The sequence below is a fragment of the Artemia sp. Qi Xiang Cuo genome, chromosome 14 (assembly GCF_049724085.1).
Source record: "Artemia sp. Qi Xiang Cuo chromosome 14, ASM4972408v1, whole genome shotgun sequence".
Lineage (NCBI taxonomy): Eukaryota > Metazoa > Arthropoda > Branchiopoda > Anostraca > Artemiidae > Artemia > Artemia sp. Qi Xiang Cuo.
Window position 1 is genome coordinate 28,795,031 of NC_142807.1, and position 21,322 is coordinate 28,816,352.

At 27.5% G+C, this 21,322-nt stretch overlaps 1 protein-coding gene and 1 long non-coding RNA gene across 3 annotated transcripts in view; both read left to right on the forward strand.

Moving 5' to 3' along the window:
* Positions 1-21,322, forward strand: part of LOC148944346 (uncharacterized) — a 574,325-nt gene that overhangs the window by 83,177 nt on the left and 469,826 nt on the right. The window lies entirely within an intron of this gene.
* LOC148944347 (uncharacterized) overlaps positions 765-21,322 on the forward strand; it is a 98,032-nt gene continuing 77,474 nt past the window's right edge. Inside the window, exon 1 of one of the 2 annotated variants that reach the window (XR_016142816.1) lies at positions 765-901. This is a non-coding gene — a long non-coding RNA (uncharacterized LOC148944347). The remainder of the gene's footprint in view (positions 902-21,322) is intronic. The other variant, XR_016142815.1, reaches the window with a different exon arrangement.

The following is a 21,322-nucleotide window of genomic DNA, read 5'->3' on the forward strand; positions in this document are numbered from 1 at the left end:
CGACTCCGTCTATACGAAATGTCCTGGTCTAAAAAAAAAAAAAAATTATAAACAATACATTGTGTCCGCCTCACTCTTTACTTTGGCAACGCTATTACGCTGCCTATGATTAAATTTTATAGAAACAAGTTTTTCAACTGAAAGAAGGGAACAACAATAAAAATTAAAACAACAGAAAATATTATGTATATGAAGGGGGTTGCCTCATCCTCAACACGTCGCTCTTCACACTAAAATTTTTTAGTGCTTAAAAAAAATCTTCTTGTTGTTTTAAGTAAACAACCATTCTGTTTTAGGAGTCGTTATTGAAGAATTGGGACAAAATTCACACTTTTGCGTAAAGAGCGAGGCGATAAGGAGGAGGCTACTTCTTTCATATACGTAATAATTTTTGTTCATTTTAAGATTTAATGCTGCTCCTTACTTTCAGTTGAAAAGAAAACTTCTTTTTTTTATTTCTGAAGGAAATTAACAAAATTTAAACCAGGCAAATTTTCACCTACTATTTGTCGAAGACAATAGAAATTGCATTTTTGTTATACCCCAGTTATGTTATTGAAAGCAATTTTATTATTGAGGGTAAATAATCAAAATAGCTCTGAAGATAATGTACGTAACTATTGTGCAATAATAGACATAAAGGTAATTAAAAAAAAAACCTGAGGTACTGCGCAATTTTGCCAAGGAATTTATGTAACCATACAATTTTGTGAAAAACCCAACGCAATGTTATTGCTAGCTAGTTCCATAGCCGATAATCGGTATAAATTCGCCGAGCAGTTTTCTAATTTCAGCAGTTATTCTTTGAATTTATAAGTGAGAATATAAGCCAAACTTCAACACATAATGATGAAATTCGCAGCTTTTTTCACTTTATTTGTCATTTCTGTTTTCTCCGTCGGTAAGACTAATTTTATTTATTATGGAATTCAGTTGATCTGTTTGCTTTTAATCAGATATACTACAATACTAATCTTCGAGTTAAGATAAATTTTTCAATATTTTTCATTCATCAATTTAATGAAGTGTAACAAACACACTGAGCCAATTCAAGTTGGTTCAATTCCACTAATAAATAAAGAATTTCTATGCTGAACGACGGTGTTCTAAAATATCAAGGTCAAGCTTTACCAGGAGAAATAGAAGGATATCAGTAACATCAGTAATCATACTTACAATACTATTAAATCTAGATGCTCATCTCTAGATGCTAAGCTTGAACCTAAGCGTTATTTGCAGGTCTATTTGAGGCTTACCAAATATGGCCCAAATTTGAGATCTGACAGGGCGATTGCTCCTTAAAAATAACACTTTATTTTGTATCTTCCGTTCAAATTTGACATTTCCAAGTATTCTAAGACCTAGTATTTCGGCATAAAAAAACTGATATAAAAAAAAAGAAAAAAGAAAATCAACAACAGGATACGAAAGTAGAATGTATCTATTGAATACTACCAGTCCTATAGGAAGACATTTCTACCGGTCCTATAGGAAGACATTTCTACCGGTCCTATAGGAAGACATTTCTACCGGTCCTATAGGAAGACATTTCTACCGGTCCTATAGGAAGACATTTCTACCGGTCCTATAGGAAGACATCTCTACCGGTCCTATAGGAAGACATTTCTACCGGTCCTATAGGAAGACATTTCTACATGTCCTATAGGCAGACATTTCTACCGGTCCTATAGGAAGACATTTCTACCGGTCCTATAGGAAGACATTTCTACCTGTCCTATAGGAACACATTTATAATGGTCCTATAGGAAGATATTTCTACCGGTCCTATAGGAAGACATTTCTACCGGTCCTATAGGAAGACATTTCTGCCGGTCCTGTAGGAATTACCATTCTATTTGCGTGAAGCTATAGGAAAACATTTCCAGAGCATGTACTTATGGATTTGGGTGGATTATATTCCCTCCCATGCTATTCTATAGCGCTATTTTCCTTCCATTGTTATTCTATGGGACCTCTACACGTGATTAAACACGTTTTGAAACTACATGCTATTTGCTTTTGTCCCGTTGGTACCTTTCCAAACGAGCGGGGATTCCCCTCCGGTTCCTAAACATTGCAAAAAAGATAGCAGTATGAAGAGGGATTCCCCACACAAGTTTATTTCAACTCCAAGTTTTTCAACCAGACTTTTTTTTAGCCAACATCCGTTTTTTAGGAGCCAATCAGGGACATCGGTGGTTGCTCAATATACGATAAAAAGGGGAATTAATTTGTTGTTTCTAAGGGGAATTATTGATTCAAGAAAGGGGAATTAATTTGTTGTTTCTAAGGGGAATTCTTGATTCACGAAAGGGGAATTAATTTGTTGTTTCAAAGGGGAATTATTGATTCAAGAAAGGGGAATTAATTTGTTGTTTCTAAGGGGAATTATTGATTCAAGAAAGGGGAATTAATTTGTTGTTTCTAAGGGGAATTATTGATTCACGAAAGGGAATTATAAATGACATCACTTGTTCCCTAGGAATTATACGGGACTCTAAAGAGATAAATTAATATTCTATTTTTAAATACGGGTTCATTGATCTTTAAGTCTGAGAGATAAATTGATATTCTAACGAAACTTTAATAGTGTAGCTAGGAACATTTATGAGATGAAAAGATTAACGGGGGAAAGGGTTTCCTAGGAATTTCAAATGTGACAGCGCAGTGATGCCAAAACAAAAGGAACACGTAGAAATTACGTTTAGCGATTATTTGGGTGAAACCGTAATAGGCATTTTAGGGAATTAGCCTATTTGGGCGAAACAGTTTGAGACATTGTTAAATACGATTGGCTGAAATAAAAGCGGAACTTTTAAAATCACAACAACTGAAGGTCAGTAAATGATTCCTTTTGTTTTTTTTTAAACACGACTGGCTGAAACAAAAGCAGAACTCTTAAAATCACAACTTAATGTAAAAAAATAATTCCTTTTTTTTTTTTTTTTAAACACGATTGGCTGAAATAAAAGCAGAACTTTTAAAATCACAACAACTGAAGGTCAGTAAATGATTCCATTTTGTTTTGTTAAACACGATTGGCTGAAACAAAAGCGGAACTTTTAAAATCACAACAACTGAAGGTCAGTAAATAATCCCTTTGTTTTATTTTTGTTAAACACGATTGTTGAAACAAAAGCATAACTTTTAAAATAAAAACAACTGAAGGTCAGTAAATAATTACATTGTTTTTTTTTGTTAACCACGATTGGTTGAAATAAAATCGGAACTTTTAAAATCACAACTGAAGGTCAGTAAATAATTCTTTTGTTTTTTTTGTTAAACACGATTGGCTGAAATAAAAGCGGAACTTTTAAAATCACAACAACTGAAGTTCAGTAAATAATTCATTTTTTTTTTTTAAACACGACTGGCTGAAACAAAAGCAGAACTTTTAAAATCACTACTTAAGGTTAGTAAATTATTCCTTTTGTTTTTTTGTTAAACACGATTGGCTGAAATAAAAGCGGAACTATTAAAATCACAACAACTGAAGGTCAGTAAATAATTGCTTTTTTTTTTTTTTAATAACTATTGGGTTAAATAAAAGCGGAACTATTAAACTAACAACTAAAGTTCATTAAATAGTTCATTTTTTTTTTTTTTTAAACACGTTTGTATTAAATAAAAGAGGAACTCTTAAAAAATACAAAACTGAAGGTAAGTAAATATTTCCTTTTTTTTTTTAGTTAAACACGATTGGCTGAAATAAAAGCGGAACTTTTAAAATCCCAACAAATGAAGGTCAGTACATGATTCCTTTGTTTTTTTTGTCAAACACGATTGGCTGAAATAAAATCAGAACTTTTAAAATAACAACGTTGTTTTTTTTGTTAAACACGATTGGCTGAAATAAGTGGAACTCTTAAAATCACATCTCAAGGTCATTAAATAATTCCTTTTTTTTTTTTTTAAAACGATTGGCTGAAACAAAAGCGGAACTTTTAAAATCACAACAACTGAAGGTCAGTAAATAATTCCTTATTTTTGTTAAACACGATTGGCTGAAATAAAAGCGAAACTTTTAAAATCACAACAACTGAAGTTCATTAAATAATTCCTTTTGTTTTTTTTTTAAACACATTTGGGTTAAATAAAAGCGGAACTCTTAAAATCACAACAACTGAAGATCAGTAAATAATTCCGTTGTTTTTTTTGTTAAACACGATTGGCGGAAATAAAAGCGGAACTTTTAAAGATCACAACAACTGAAGGTCAGTAAATAATTCCTTTGTTTTTTTTGTTAAACACGATTGGTTGAAATAAAAGCGGAACTTTTAAAATCACAACAACTGAAGGTCAAGTAAATAATTCATTTGTTTTTTTTTGTTAAACACGATTTTCTGAAAAAAAAGTGTAACTCTTAAAATAACAACAACTTAAGGTAAGTAAATAATTCCTTTTTTTTGTTAAACTTGATTGGCTTAAATAAAATCGTAACTTTTAAAATCACAACAACTTAAGGTCAGTAAATAATTCATTTTTTTTTTTTTTTAAACAAATTTGGTTTAAATAAAAGCGTAACACTTAAAATCACAAAAACAGAAGATAAGTAAATAATTCCGTTTTTTTTTAAAACACGATTGGCAGAAATAAAAGCGGAACTTTTAAAGATCACAACAACTGAAGGTCAGTAAATAATTCCTTTGTTTTTTTTGTTAAACGCGATTGGTTGAAATAAAAGCGGAACTTTTAAAATAACAACAACTGAAGGTCCAGTAAATAATTCCTTTGTTCTTTTTGTTAAACACGATTGGCTGAAAAAAAAGTGGAACTTTTAAAATCACAACGTTGTTTTTTTTAGTTAAACACGATTGGCTGAAACAAAAGCAGAACTTTTAAAATCCCAACAACTGAAGGTCAGTAAATAATTCCTTTGTTTTTTTTTTGTTAAACAAGATTGGCTGAAATAAAATCGGAACATTTAAAATAACAAAAACTGAATGTAAGTAAATAATTACGTTGTTTTTTTTTGTTAAACACGATTGGCTGAAATAAAAGTGGAAGTTTTAAAATCAAAACAACTAAAGGACAGTAAATGATTCCTTTGTTTTTTTTTTCTTAAACACGATTGGTTGAAACAAAATCAGAACTTTTAAAATCACAACAACTGAAGGTCAGTAAATAATCCATTTTTTTTTTAAACACGATTGGCTGAAATAAAAGTGGAACTTTTAACATCACGACAACTGAAGGTCAGTAAATAATACCTTTGTTTTTTTTTGTTAAACACGCTTGGCTTAAATAAAATCATAACTTTTAAAATAAAAACTTTTTTTTTTTTGTTAACCACGATTGGCTGAAATAAAAGCGGAGCTTTTAAAATCACAACAACTGAAGGTCAGTAAATGAATCCTTTTTTTTATTAAACACGATTGGCTGAAATAAAAGCGGAACTTTTAAAATCACAACAACTGAAGGTCAGTAAATAATCCCTTTGTTTTTTTTTGTTAAACACGATTGGCTGAAATAAAAGAGGAACATTTAAAATCACAACAACTGAAGGTCAGTAAATAATTCCGTCGTTTTTTTTGTTAAAAACGATTGGCTGAAATAAAAGAAGAACTTTTAATATAACAACAACAGAAGGTCAGTAAATTATTAATTTTGTTTTTTTTTTGTTAAACACGATTGGCTGAAAAAAAATCAGAACTTTTGAAATCCAAACAACTGAAGGTCAGTAATTAATTCCTTTTTTTTTTTTTGTTAAACACGATTGGCTGAAATAAAAGCGGAAAATTTAAAATAACAACAACTGAAGGTAAGTAAATAATTCCTTTGTTTTTTTTGTTAAACGCGATTGGTTGAAATAAAAGCGGAACTTTTAAAATCACAACAACTGAAGGTCCAGTAAATAATTCCTTTGTTTTTTTTTGTTAAACACGATTGGCATAAAAAAAAAGTGGAACTCTTAAAATCACAACAACTGAAGGTCAATAAATAATTCCTTTTTTTTTGTTAAACACGATTGTCTGAAATAAAAGCAGAACTTTTAAAATCACAACGTTTTTTTTTTTTTAACAACTAATGTCTTAAATAAAAGAGGAGCTTTTAAAATAAAAAAAACTTAAGGTAATTAATTTAATCCTTTTTTTTTTTAAAAACGATTGGCTGAAATAAAAGCGGAACTTTTAAAATCACAACAACTGAAGGTCAGTAAATAATCCCTTTGTTTTTTTTGTTAAACACGATTGTTGAAACAAAAGCAGAACTTTTAAAATCACAACAACTGAAGGTCAGTAAATAATTACATTGTTTTTTTTTGTTAACCACGATTGGTTGAAATAAAAGAGTAACTATTAAAATCACAACTGCAGGTCAGTAAATAATTCAATTGTTTTTTTTGTTAAACACGATTGGCTTAAATAAAAGCAGAACTTTTAAAATCACAACAACTGAAGGTCAGTAAATAATTGCTTTGTTTTTTTTAAACACGACTGGCTGAAACAAAAGCAGAACTTTTAAAATCACTACTGAAGGTTAGTAAATTATTCCTTTTGTTTTTTTGTTAAACACGATTGGCTGAAATAAAAGCGGAACTCTTAAAATCACAACAACTGAAGGTCAGTAAATAATTGCTTTGTTTTTTTGTTAAACACTATTGGATTAAATAAAAGCGTAACTATAAAACTCACAACTGAAGTTAATTAAATAGTTCATTTTTTTTTTTTTTTAAAAACGATTTTCTTAAACAAAAGCGAAGATTTTAAAATCTCAACAAATAAGGGTCAGTAAATAGTTTATTTTTTTTTTTTGTTAAACACGATTTGTTTAAATAAAAGCGGAACTTTTAAAATCCCAACAAATGAAGGTCAGTACATGATTCCTTTGTTTTTTTTGTCAAACACGATTGGCTGAAATAAAAGCAGAACTTTTAAAATAACAACGTTGTTTTTTTTGTTAAACACGATTGGCTGAAATAAGTGGAACTCTTAAAATCACATCTCAAGGTCAGTAAATAATAACTTTGTTTTTTTTTTAAAACGATTGGCTGAAACAAAAGCGGAACTTTTAAAATCACAACAATTGAATGTAATTAAATAATTCCTTTTTTTTTTTAAACACTATTGGGTTAAATAAAAGCGAAACTTTTAAAATCACAACAACTGAAGGTCATTAAATAATTCCTTTTTTTTTTTTTTTAAACACGATTGGTTTAAATAAAAGCGTAACTCTTAAAATCACAACAACTTAAGATCATTAAATAATTCCGTTTTTTTTTTTTTTTAAAAACGATTGGCGTAAATAAAAGCGGAACTTTTAAAGATCACAACAACTGAAGGTCAGTAAATAATTCCTTTTTTTTTTTTTTTAAACACGTTTGGCTGAAACAAAAGCGGAACTTTAAAAATAAAAACAACTGAAGGTCAGTAAATAATTCCGTTTTTTTATTTGTCAAACACGATTAGCTGAAATAAAAGCGGAACTTTTAAAATCACAACAACTGAAGGTCAGTAAATAATTCCATTGTTTTTTTTAAACCCGATTGGCTGAAATAAAAGCAGAACTTTTAAAATCACAACGTTGTTTTTTTTTGTTAAACACGATTGGCTGAAATAAAAGCGGAACTTTTAAAATCACAACAACTGAAGGTCATTAAATGATTGATTTGTTTTTTTTGTTAAACACGATTGGCTGAAATAAAAGCGGAACTTTTAAAATCACAACAACTGAAGGTCAGTAAATGATTGCTTTTTTTTTTTCTTTATAAAGATTGGCTGAAATAAAAGCGGAACATTTAAAATCACAACAACTGAAGGTCATTAAATGATTCCTTTTGTTTTTTTTGTTAAACACGATTGGCTGAAATAAAAGCGGAACTTTTAAGATCACAACAACTGAAGGTCAGTAAATGATTCCGTTTGTTTTTTTTTGTTAAACACAATTGGCTGAAATAAAAGCGTAAAATTTAAAATCAAAAAAACTTAAGTTCATTAAATAATTCCTTTTTTTTTTTTTTTGTTAAACAAGATTTTTTTAAAAAAAAGCGGAAAATTTAAAATAAAAAAAAAAAAAGGTCAGTAAATGATTTCTTTTGTTTTTTTTTTTGCTAAACACGATTGGCTGAAATAAAAGTGGAAGTTTTAAAATCAAAACAACTAAAGGACAGTAAATGATTCCTTTGTTTTTTTTTTTTTAAACACGATTGGTTGAAACAAAAGCAGAACTTTTAAAATCACAACAACTGAAGGTCAGTAAATAATCCATTTTTTTTTTAAAAACGATTGGCTTAAATAAAAGCGGAACTTTTAACATCACGACAACTGAAGGTCAGTAAATAATACCTTTGTTTTTTTTTGTTAAACACGATTGGCTGAAATAAAAGCGGAACATTTAAAATCACAACAACTGAAGGTCAGTAAATAATTCCGTTTTTTTTTTTGTTAAACACGATTGGCTGAAATAAAAGCGGAAATTTTAAAATCACAACAACTGCAGGTCCGTAAATTATTACGTTTTTTTTTTTTTGTTAAACACGATTGGCTGAAACAAAAGCAGAAATTTTAAAATCCCAAAAACTGAAGGTCACTAAATAATTCCTTTGTTTTTTTTTTGTTAAACACGATTGGCTGAAATAAAAGCGGAACATTTAAAATCACAACAACTGAAGGTCAGTAAATAATTCTGTTTTTTTTTTTTTGAACACGATTGACTGAAATAAAAGCAGAACTTTTAAAATCACAGCAACTGAAGGTCAGTAAATGATTCCTTTTGTTTTTTTTTGTTAAACACGATTGGCTGAAACAAAAGCAGAACTTTTAAAATCCCAACAGCTGAAGGTCAGTAAATAATTCCTTTGTTTTTCTTGTTAAATACGATTGGCTGAAATAAAAGCGGAACATTTAAAATCACAACAACTGAAGGTCAGTAAACAATTCCATTGTTTTTTTTGTTAAACACGATTGGCTGAAATAAAAGCTTATCTTTTAAAATCACAACAACTGAAGGTCATTAATTTATTAATTTTTTTTTTTTTTTTAAACACGATTGGCTTAAACAAAAGCGGAACTTTTAAAATCACAACAACTGAAGGTCAGTAAATTATTCCTTTTTTTTTTTTAAAAACGATTGGCTGATACAAAAGCAGAACTTTTAAAATCACAACTGAAGGTCAGAAAATAATTCATTTGTTTTTTTTTTTTAAAAACGATTGGATGAAATAAAAGAGGAAATTTTAAAATCACAATAACTGATGGTCAGTAAATGATTCATTTTTTTTTTTTTTTAAACACTAATGTATGAAATAAAATTAGAACTTTTAAAATCACAACAACTGAAGTTCCAGTAAATAATACCTTTGTTTTTTTTTGTTAAACACGATTGGCTGAAATAAAAGTGGAACTCTTAAAATCAAAACTTAAGGTCAGTAAATAATTCCTTTGTTTTTTTTAAACACGATTGGCTGAAACAAAAGTGGAACTTTAAAAATCACAACAACTTATGGTCATTAAATAATTCTTTTTTTTTTTTTTAAAACACGATTGTCTTAAATAAAAGCGGAAGTTTTAAAATAACAACAACTGAAGGTCATTAAATAATTCCTTTGTTTTTTTTAAACATTATTGGATTAAAAAAAACAATAAATTTTAAAATAAAAAAGTTGTTTTTTTTGTTAAAAAAGATTGTATTAAACAAACTCGTAACTGTTAAAATAAAAACAACTGCAGGTCATTAAATTATTACTGTTTTTTTTTTTTAAACACTATTGTATGAAATAAAATTGGACCTTTTAAAATCACAACAACTGAAGGTCAGTAAATAATTCCTTTTTTTTTTTTTGTTAAACACGATTGGCTGAAAAAAAAGCAGAACTTTTAAAATCACAACAACTGAAGTTCTTTAAATAATTAATTTTTTTTTTTGTTAAACACTATTGGCTTAAATAAAATCGTAAATTTTAAAATAACAACAACTGAAGGTAAGTAAATAATTCCTTTTTTTTTTTTTTTTAAACACGATTGGCTGAAACAAAAGCGGAACTTTTAAAATCAAAACAACTGAAGGTAAGTAAATAATTCCGTTGTTTTTTTTTTGTTAAACACGATTGGCTTAAGCAAAAGCGTAAATTTCAAAAACACAACAACTTAAGGTCATTAAATAAGTTCTTTGATTTTTTTTTTAAAAACGAGGGGCTTAAACAAAAGCATAAATATTAAAATCAAAACAACTGACGGTCAGTAAATAATTCCGTTGTTTTTTTTTTGTTAAAAACGATTGGTTGAAACAAAAGCATAAATTTTAAAATAACAACAACTTAAGGTAAGTAAATGAATCCTTTGTTTTTTTTTTTAAAAACTATTTTTTTAAATAAAAGTGTAACTTTTAAAATCACAACTTAAGGTCAGTAAATAATTCCTTTGTTTTTTTTTGTTAAACACTATTGTCTGAAATAAAAGCGGAACTTATAAAATCAACACAACTTAAGGCCAGTAAATAAGTCATTTTTTTTTTTGGTTAAAAACGATTGGTTGTAAAATTAGAAGAACTTTTAAAATCACAACAGCTGAAGGTCAGTAAATAATTCCATTGTTTTTTTTGTTAAACACGATTGGTTGACATAGAAGCGGAACTTTTAAAATCACAACTGACGGTAAGTAAATAATTACTTGTTTTTTTTTTGTTAAACACGATTGCCTTAAATAAAAACGGATATTTTAAAATCACACCAACTAAGGGTCATTAAATGGTTCCTTTGTTTTTTTTGTTAAACACGATTGGTTTAAATAAATGATGGACTTTTAAAATCAGAACAACTGAAGGTCAGTCAATAATTCATTTGTTTTTTTTGTTAAACACGATTGGCTGAAAAAAAGGACGAAATTATAAAATCACAACATCTTAAGGTAAGTAAATAATTACTTTGATTTTTTTGGTTAAACACGATTGTCTGAAATAAAAGAGGAACTTTTAAAATCACAACAACTTAAGGTCAGTAAATTATTCCTTTGTTTTTTTTTTTGTTAAAAACTATTGGATTAAATAAAAGGATAACTTTTAAAATCAAAAAAACTGAAGTTCCATTAAATAAATACTTTGTTTTTTTTTGTTAAACACGATTGGCTGAAATAAAAGTGGAACTCTTAAAATCAAAACTTAAGGTCAGTAAATAATTCCTTTTTTTTTAAACACGATTGGCTGAAACAAAAGCTTAACTTTAAAAATCAAAACAACTGAAGGTCATTAAATAATTCCGTTTTTTTATTTGTCAAACACGATTAGCTGAAATAAAAGCGGAACTTTTAAAATCACAACAACTGAAGGTCAGTAAATAATTCACTTGTTTTTTTTTAAACCCGATTGGCTGAAATAAAAGCAGAACTTTTAAAACCACAACGTTGTTTTTTTTTGGTAAACACTACTTTATTAAATAAATGCGTACATCTTAAAAAAAAACAAAATTTCGTTAATTAATTATTTAGTTTTTTTTTTTTTTACACAGTTTTTGCTTAAATAAAAGCGGAACTCTTAAAATCACGACATCTGAAGGTCATTAAATAATTCCTTTGTTTTTTTCTTAAACACTCTTTGCTTAAATAAAATCGTAAAATTTAAAATCACAACAACTGAAGTTAATTAAATGATTCCTTTTTTTTTTTTTGTTATAAACGATTTGCTGAAAAAAAATCGGAACTTTTAAGATCACAGTAACTGAAGGTCAGTAAATGATTCCGTTTGTTTTTTTTTGTTAAACACGATTGGCTTAAATAAAAGCGTAAAATTTAAAATCACAACAAATTATGGTAATTAAATAATTCCTTTTTTTTTTTTTGTTAAACACGATTGGCTGAAATAAAAGCGGAACTTTTCAAATCAAAACAACTAAAGGTCAGTAAATGATTTCTTTTGTTTTTTTTTTTGCTAAACACGATTGGCTGAAATAAAAGTGGAGATTTTAAAATCACAACAGATAAAGGTCATTAAATGATTCAATTGTTTTTTTTTATTAAACACGATTTGTTGAAACAAAATCAGAACTTTTAAAATAAAAACAACTGAAGTTCAGTAAATAATACATTTTTTTGTTAAACACTATTGGCTTAAATAAAATTTGAAATTTTAAAATCAAAACAACTGAATTTTATTAAATAATTCCTTTGTTTTTTTTTTTGTTAAAAACTAATGGATTAAAAAAAAGCTGAACTTTTAAAATAACAACAAATTAAGGTAAGTAAATAATTTCTTTGTTTTTTTTTTGTTAAAAACCATTTGCTTAAAAAAAACCTGAAATTTTAAAATAACAACAACAGAATGTCAGTAAATGATTCCTTTTTTTTTTTTTTTTTAAACACGATTGGCTGAAACAAAAGCAGAACTTTTAAAATCCCAAAAACTGAAGGTCAGTAAATAATTCCTTTTTTTTTTTTTTGTTAAACACGATTGGCTGAAATAAAAGCGGAACATTTAAAATCACAAAAACTTAAGGTCAGTAAATAATTCCGTTGTTTTTTTTTTTAAAAACTATTGTCTTAAATAAAATCGTAACTTTTTAGATAAAAAAACCTGAAGTTACTTAAATGATTAATTTTTTTTTTTTTTGTTAAACAAGATTGGCTGAAATAAAAGCGGAACTTTTGAAATCACAAAAACTGAAGGTCACTAATTAATTCCTTTGTTTTTCTTGTTAAATACGATTGGCTGAAATAAAAGCGGAACATTTAAAATCACAACAACTGAAGGTCAGTAAACAATTCCATTGTTTTTTTTGTTAAACACGATTGGTTGAAATAAAAGCGGATCTTTTAAAATCACAACAACTGTAGGTCAGTAAATGATTCCTTTGTTTTTTTTTGTTAAACACGATTGGCTGAAATAAAAGCGGAACTTTTAAAATCACAACAACTGAAGGTCAGTAAATGATTCCTTTGTTTTTTTTAAACACGATTGACTGATACAAAAGCAGAACTTTTAAAATCACAACTGAAGGTCAGAAAATAATTCCTTTGTTTGATTGGCTGAAATAAAAGTTTAACTCTTAAACTCAAAACTTAAGGTCAGTAAATAATTACTTTGTTTTTTTTAAACACTATTGGCTTAAAAAAAAGCGGAAATTTATAAATAAAAACAACTTAAGCTCATTAAATAATTTCGTTTTTTTTTTTTCAAACACGATTAGATGAAATAAAAGCGGAACTTTTAAAATCACAACAACTGAAGGTCAGTAAATAATTCCATTGTTTTTTTAAACACTTGTGGCTTAAATAAAAGCAGAAAATTTAAAATAAAAACGTTTTTTTTTTTTGTAAAAAAAGATTGGATTAAATAAAAGCGGAACTTTTAAAATAACAACAACAGAAGGTCAGTAAGTGATTCCTTTTTTTTACTTTTAAACACGATTGGCTTAAATAAAAGCGGAAATTTTAAAATAACAAAAACTGAAGGTCAGTAAATAACTCATTTTTTTTTTTTTTTTAAACACGATTGGCTTAAAAAAAAGCATAAATTTTAAAATCACAACAACTTAAGGTCCTTAAATAATTCCTTTTTTTTTTTTTTAAACACGATTGGCTTAAATAAAAGCGGAACTTTTAAAATAACAACAACTGAAGGTCAGTAAATAATTACTGTGTTTTGTTTTTGTTAAACACGATTGGCTGAAAAAAAAGCGGAACTTTTAAAATCACAACAACTGAAGGTCAGTAAATAATTCCTTTGTTTTTTTTTTTTTAAACACGAGTGGCTGAAAAAAAAGCGGAAATTTTAAAATCAAAACAAATTAAGGTCATTAAATGGTTTAATTTTTTTTTTTTTTAAAAACATTTGGTTTAAAAAAAATCTGAAATATTAAAAAAAAAACTGAATTTCAGTAAATAATTCTTTTGTTTTTTTTTGTTAAAAAATATGGACTTAAACAAAATAGGAACTTATAAAATCACAACAACTAAAGGACAGTAAATAATTCATTTGTTTTTTTTTTTAAACACGATTGGTTGAAACATTAGCAGAACTTTTAAAATCACAACAGCTGAAGGTCAGTAAATAATTCCATTGTTTTTTTTTGTTAAACACGATTGGTTGAAATAGAAGCGGAACTTTTAAAATCACAACTGAAGGTCAGTAAATAATTCCTTTGTTTTTTTTTTGTTAAACACGATTGGCTGAAAAAAAAGCGGAACTTTTAAAATCACAACAACTGAAGGTCAGTAAATAATTCCTTTGTTTTTTTTGTTAAACACGATTGGCTGAAATAAAAGCGGAACATTTAAAATCACAACAACTGAAGGTCAGTAAACAATTCCATTGTTTTTTTTGTTAAACACGATTGGTTGAAATAAAATCTGAATTCTTAAAATCACAAAAACTGAAGGTCATTGAATTATTCCTTTGTTTTTTTTTGTTAAAAACGATTGGGTTAAATAAAAGCGGATATTTTAAAATCACAACAACTGAAGGTCAGTAAATGATTCCTTTTTTTTTTTTAAACACGATTGGCTTATACAAAAGCAGAAATTTTAAAATCACAACTTAAGGTCATTAAATAATTCCTTTGTTTTTTTTTGTTAAAAACGTTTGGATGAAATAAAAGAATAAATTTTAAAATCACAATAACTGATGTTCAGTAAATTATTCAATTGTTTTTTTTGTTAAAAACTATTTTCTTAAATAAAATGATAAATTTTAAAATAACAACAACTGAAGTTCCAGTAAATAATTCATTTGTTTTTTTTTGTTAAACACGATTGGCTGAAATAAAAGTGGAACTCTTAAAATCACAACTCAAGGTCAGTAAATAATTCCTTTTTTTTTTTTAAACAAGATTGGCTGAAACAAAAGTGTACATTTAAAAATCACAACAACTGAAGGTCAGTAAATAATTTCGTTTTTTTTTTTTTCAACAACGAAAGGATGAAATAAAAGCGGAACTTTTAAAATCACAACAAAGGAAGGTCAGTAAATAATTCCATTTTTTTTTTAAACACGATTGGCTGAAATAAAACCAGAACTTTTAAAATCAAAACGTTGTTTTTTTTTTTAAAACACGATTGGATGAAATAAAAGCGGAAATTTTAAAATCACAACAACTGAAGGTCATTAAGTGATTTCTTTTTTTTTCTGTTAAACACGATTGGATTAAATAAAAGCGGAAATTTTAAAATCACAACAACTGAAGGTCAGTAAATAAATCCTTTTTTTTTTTTTTTTAAACACGATTGGCTTAAAAAAAATCAGAACTTTTAAAATCACAACACCTTAAGTTCTGTAAATAATTCCTTGGTTTTTTTCTTAAACAAGATTGGCTGAAATAAAAGCGGAACTTTTAAAATAACAACAACTGAAGGTCAGTAAATAATTCCTTTTTTTTTTTTTGTTAAACACGATTGGCTGAAACAAAAGCGGAACTTTTAAAATCACAACAACTGTAGGTCATTAAATGATGCCTTTGTTTTTTTTTTGTTAAACACGATTGGCTTAAACAAAAGCGTAAATTTTAAAATAAAAAAACATTAAGGTTATTAAATGATTCCTTTGTTTTTTTTGTTAAAAACGATGGGTTTAAATAAAAGCTTAACTCTTAAAATCAAAACTTAAGGTAAGTAAATATTTCCTTTGTTTTTTTTTGTTAAAAAATATTGGATTAAATAAAAGCGGAACTTATAAAATCAAAACAAATAAAGGCCAGTAAATAATTCCTTTGTTTTTTTGGTTAAACACGATTGGTTGAAACATTAGCAGAACTTTTAAAATCACAACAGCTGAAGGTCAGTAAATAATTCCATTGTTTTTTTTGTTAAACACGATTGGTTGAAATAGAAGCGGAACTTTTAAAATCACAACTGAAGGTCAGTAAATAATTCCTTTGTTTTTTTTTTGTTAAACACGATTGGCTGAAATAAAAGCGGAACTTTTAAAATAACAACAACTAAATGTCATTAAATAATTCATTTTTTTTTTTTGTTAAACACAATTGGCTTAAATAAAAGCGGAAATTTTAAAATAACAACAAATGAAGTTCAGTAAATAATTCCTGTGTTTTTTTGTTAAACACGATTGGCTTAAAAAAAAGCAGAACTTTTAAAATCACAACAACTGAAGGTCAGTAAATAATTCCTTTGATTTTTTTGGTTAAACACGATTGGCTGAAATAAAAGTGGAACTTTTAAAATCACAACAAATGCATGTCAGTAAATAATTCGTTTTTTTTTTTTGTTAAACACGATTGGATTAAACAAAAGCAGAACTTTTAAAATCACAACTGAAGGTCAGAAAATAATTCCTTTTTTTGTTAAACACGATTGGCTGAAATAAAAGCGGAGCTTTTAAAATCACAACAACTGAAGGTCCAGTAAATAATTCCTTTGTTTTTTTTGTTAAACACGATTGGCTTAAATAAAAGCGTAACTCTTAAAATCACAACTCAAGGTCAGTAAATAATTCCTTTGTTTTTTTTTAAAAAGATTGGCTGAAACAAAAGCGGAACTTTTAAAATCACAACAACTGAAGGTCAGTAAATAATTCCTTTGTTTTTTGTGTTAAAAACAATTGGCTGAAATAAAAGCGGAACTTTTAAAATCACAACAACTGAAGGTCAGTAAATAATTCCTTTTGTTTCATTGTTAAACACGATTGGCTGAAATAAAAGCGGAACTCATAAAATCACAACAACTGAAGATCAGTAAATAATTCCGTTTTTTTTTTTTTTTTAAACACTATTGGCTGATATAAAAGTGGAACTTTTAAAATCACAACAACTGAAGGTCAGTAAATAATTCCATTGTTTTTTTTTAAACACGATTGGCTGAAATAATAGCAGAACTTTTAAAATCACAACGTTGTTTTTTTTTGTTAATCACGATTGGCTGAAATAAAAGCGGAACTTTTAAAATCACAACAACTGAAGGTCAGTAAATGATTCCTTTTTTTTTTTTTTAAAAACGATTGGCTTAAATAAAAGCGGAACTTTTAAAATCACAACAACTGAAGGTCAGTAAATAATTCCTTTGTTTTTTTTTTGGTTAAACACGATTGGCTGAAAAAAAAGCAGAACTTTTAAAATCACAACAACTGAAGGTCCGTAAATAATTCCTCTTTTTTTTTTTAAACACGATTGGCTGAAATAAAAGCAGAACATTTAAAATCACAACAACTGAAGGTCAGTAAATAATTCCCTTGTTTTTTTTTTTAAACACGATTGGCTGAAATAAAAGCGGAACTTTTAAAATCACAACAACTGAAGGTCAGTAAATGATTCCTTTTTTTTTGTTAAACACGATTGGCGGAAATAAAAGCGGAACTCTTAAAACACAAAAACTAAAGGTCAGTAAATTATTCGTTTGTTTTTTTTTTGTTAAACACGATTGGTTGAAACAAAAGCAGAACTTTTAAAATCACAACAACCAAAGGTCAGTAAATAATTCCATTGTTTTTTTTTGTTAAACACGGTTGGTTGAAATAAAAGCGGAACTTTTAAAATCACAACTGAAGGTCAGTAAATAATTCCTTTGTTTTTTTTTGTTAAAAACTATTGGATGAAATAAAAGCTGAAATTTTAAAATAAAAACAACTGAAGGTAATTAAATAATTCCTTTGTTTTTTTTTTGTTAAACACGATTGGCTGAAATAAAATGGGAACTTTTAAAATCACAACAACTGAAGGTCAGTAAATAATTTCTTTGTTTTTTTTTGTTAAACACGATTGGCTGAAACAAAAGCAGAACTTTTAAAATCACAACAACTGAAGGTCAGTAAGTAATTCCGTTGGGCGCCCCCCCCTTCCATTGGTCTCTGCGCGCCGGAGACCAATGAAAAATCTCAAAAATTCCTCGTTGGGGGGGGGGGGGGGCTGCCCGACGGAATTATTTACTGACCTTCAGTTGTTGTGATTTTAAAAGTTCTACTTTTGTTTCAGCCAATCGTGTTTAACAAAAAAAACAAAGGAATTATTTAAATACTTTCAGTTGTTGTGATTTTAAAAGTTCCGCTTTTATTTCAGCCAATCGTGTTTAAAAAAAAAAAAAAAGGAATTATTTAATTACCGTCAGTTGTTGTGATTTTAAGAGTTCCGCTTTTATTTAATCCAAAAGTTTTTAAAAAAAAAAACAAGTTAATTATTTAATGACCTTCAGTTGTGATTTTAAAAGTTAATCTTTTATTTAAAAAAATCGTTTTTAAAAAAAAAAAAAATGGAATTATTTAATGACCTTCAGTTGTTGTCATTTTAAAAGTTCTTCTTTTGTTTCAACCAATCGTGTTTAAGAAAAAAAAAACAAAGGAATCATTTACTGTCCTTTATTTGTTTTTATTTTAAAACTTCCACTTTTATTTCAGCCAATCGTGTTTAGCAAAAAAAAAAACAAAAGAAATCATTTACTGACCTTTAGTTGTTTTGATTTGAAAAGTTCCGCTTTTATTTAAGCCAATCGTGTTTAACAAAAAAAAAAACGGAATTATTTACTGACCTTCAGTTGTTGTGATTTTAAATGTTCCGCTTTTATTTCAGCCAATCGTGTTTAACAAAAAAAACAAATGAATTATTTACTGACCTTCAGTTAATTTCGGAGACCACACTGCCTTTCCATGACAATAAATAAAAGTTCAAATAGGGATAAAATCCTTTTAATAGACAGTGAATAATAACAGTGATAGAAATTCACAAAAATACCAGATATTTCGGTCACATATACAGTGACCGTCATCAGTAGTAAAACTACTGTCTATTAAAAGGATTTTATTCCTATTTGAACTTTTATTTATGACCTTCAGTTGTTGGGATTTTAAAAGTTCTGCTTTTGTTTCAGCCAATCGTGTTTAACAAAAAAAACAAAAGAAATCATTTAATGACCTTCAGTTGTTTTGATTTTAAAAGTTCAGCTTTTGTTTCAGCCAATCGTGTTTAAAAAAAAAAAAAAAGGAATTATTTAATGTACTTAAGTTGTTGTTATTTTAAATTTTAAGCTTTTATTTAAGCCAAAATTGTTTAACAAAAAAAAAGGGATTATTTACTGACCTTCAGTTGTTGTGATTTTAAAAGTTCTGCTTTTGTTTCAACCAATCGTGTTTAACAAAAAAAACAAAGGAATCATTTACTGACCTTTAGTTGTTGTGATTTTAAAAGTTCCACTTTTATTTCAGCCAATCGTGTTTAACACAAAAAAAAAAAAGAAATCATTTACTGATCTCTAGTTGTTGTGATTTTAGAAGTTCCGCTTTTATTTCAGCCAATCGTGTTTAAAAAAAAAAAAAAAATGAATTATTTACTGACCTTCAGTTGTGGTAATTTTAAATGCTCCGCTTTTACTTCAGCCAATCGTGTTTAAAAAAAAAAAAAAAAGGAATTATTTACTGACCTTCAGTTGTTGGGATTTTGAAAGTTCTGCTTTTGTTTCAGCCAATCGTGTTTAACAAAAAAAACAAAAGGGATCATTTACTGACCTTCAGTTGTTGTGATTTTAAATGTTCCGCTTTTATTTCAGCCAATCGTGTTTAACAAAAAAAAAAAAAAGAATTATTTACTGACCTTCACTTGTTGGGATTTTAAAAGTTCTGCTTTTGTTTCAGCCAATCGTGTTTAACAAAAAAAAGGAATCATTTACTGACCTTTAGTTGTTGGGATTTTAAAACTTCTGCTTTTGTTTCAGCCAATCGTGTTTAACAAAAAAAGAACAAAAGGAATCATTTACGGACCTTCAGTTGTTGTGATTTTAAAATTTCCGCTTTTATTTCAGCCAATCGTGTTTAACAAAAAAACAACGGAATTATTTACTGACCTTCAGTTGTTGTAATTTTAAAAGTTCTGCTTTTATTTCAAACACACGTGTTTAACAAAAAAAAACAAAGGAATCATTTACTGACCTTTAGTTGTTGTGATTTTAAAAGTTCCACTTTTATTTCAGCCAATCGTGTTTAACAAAAAAACAACGGAATTATTTACTGACCTCCAGTTGTTGCGATTTTAAATGTTCCGCTTTTATTTCAGCCAATCGTGTTTAACAAAAAAAAAACAAAGGAATTATTTAGTGACCTTCAGTTGTTGGGATTTTAAAAGTTCTGCTTTTGTTTCAGCCAATCGTGTTTAACAAAAAAAAACAAAAGGAATCATTTACTGACCTTCAGTTGTTGCGATTTAAAAAGTTCCGCTTTTATTTCAGCCAATCGTGTTTAACGAAAAAACAACGAAATTATTTACTGACCTTTTGTTTTTGTGATTTTAAAAGTTCTGCTTTTATTTCAGCCAATGGTGTTTAACAAAAAAAACAAAAGGAATCATTTATTTTAAAATTTCAAATTTTTTTTCAGCCAATCGTTTTTAACAAAAAAAAACAACGGAATTAATAACTGACCGTCAGATGTTGTAATTTTAAATGTTCCTCTGTTATTTCAGACAACCGTGTCTAAAAAAAAAAAACAACAAAGGAATTATTTACGGACCTTCAGTTGTTGTAACTTTAAAAGTGTCGCTTTTATTTCATCCAAACGTGTTTAACAAAAAAAACAAAGGAATCATTTACTGACCTTCAGTTGTTGTGATTTTAAAAGTTCCTATTTTATTTCAGCCAATCGTGTTTAAAAAAAAAAAACAACGTTGTGATTTTAAAAGTTCTGCTTTTATTTCAGCCAATCGTGTTTTTAAAAAAAAACAATGGAATTATTTACTGACCTTCAGTTGTTGTGATTTTAAAAGTTCCGCTTTTATTTCAGCCAATCGTGTCTAACAAAAAAAAAATGGAATTGTTTACTGACCTTCAGTTGTTGTGATTTTAAAAGTTCCGCTTTTATTTAAGCCAATCGTGTTTAAAAAAAAAAATAATTATTTACTGACCTTCAGTTGTTGTGATTTTAAAAGTTCCGCTTTTGTTTAAGCCCATCGTTTTTAAAAAAAACAATGTAATTATTTACTGACCTTGAGTTGTTTTGATTTTAAAAGTTCCGCTTTTATTTCAGCCAATCATGTTTAAAAAAAAAAAACAACGGAATTATTTACTGACCTTCAATTGTTGTGATTTTAAATGTTCCGCTTTTGTTTCAGGCAATCGTGTTTAAAAAAAAACAAAGGAATTATTTACTGACCTAGAGTTGTGATTTTAAGAGTTCAGCTTTTATTTCAGCCAAGCGTGTTTAACAAAAAAACAAAAGAATTATTTAATGGACCTTCAGTTGTTGTGATTTTAAAAGTTCTCATTTATTTCAGCCAATCGTGTTTAACAAAAAAAAACAAAGGAATTATTTAATGACCATTAGTTGTTGTGATTTTAAAAGTTCCGTTTTTATTTCAGCCAATAGTTTTTAACAAAAAAAACAAAGGAATTATTTACTGACCTTCAGTTGTGATTTTAAAAGTTCCGCTTTTATTTCAACCAAACGTGTTTAAAAAAAAAACAATGGAATT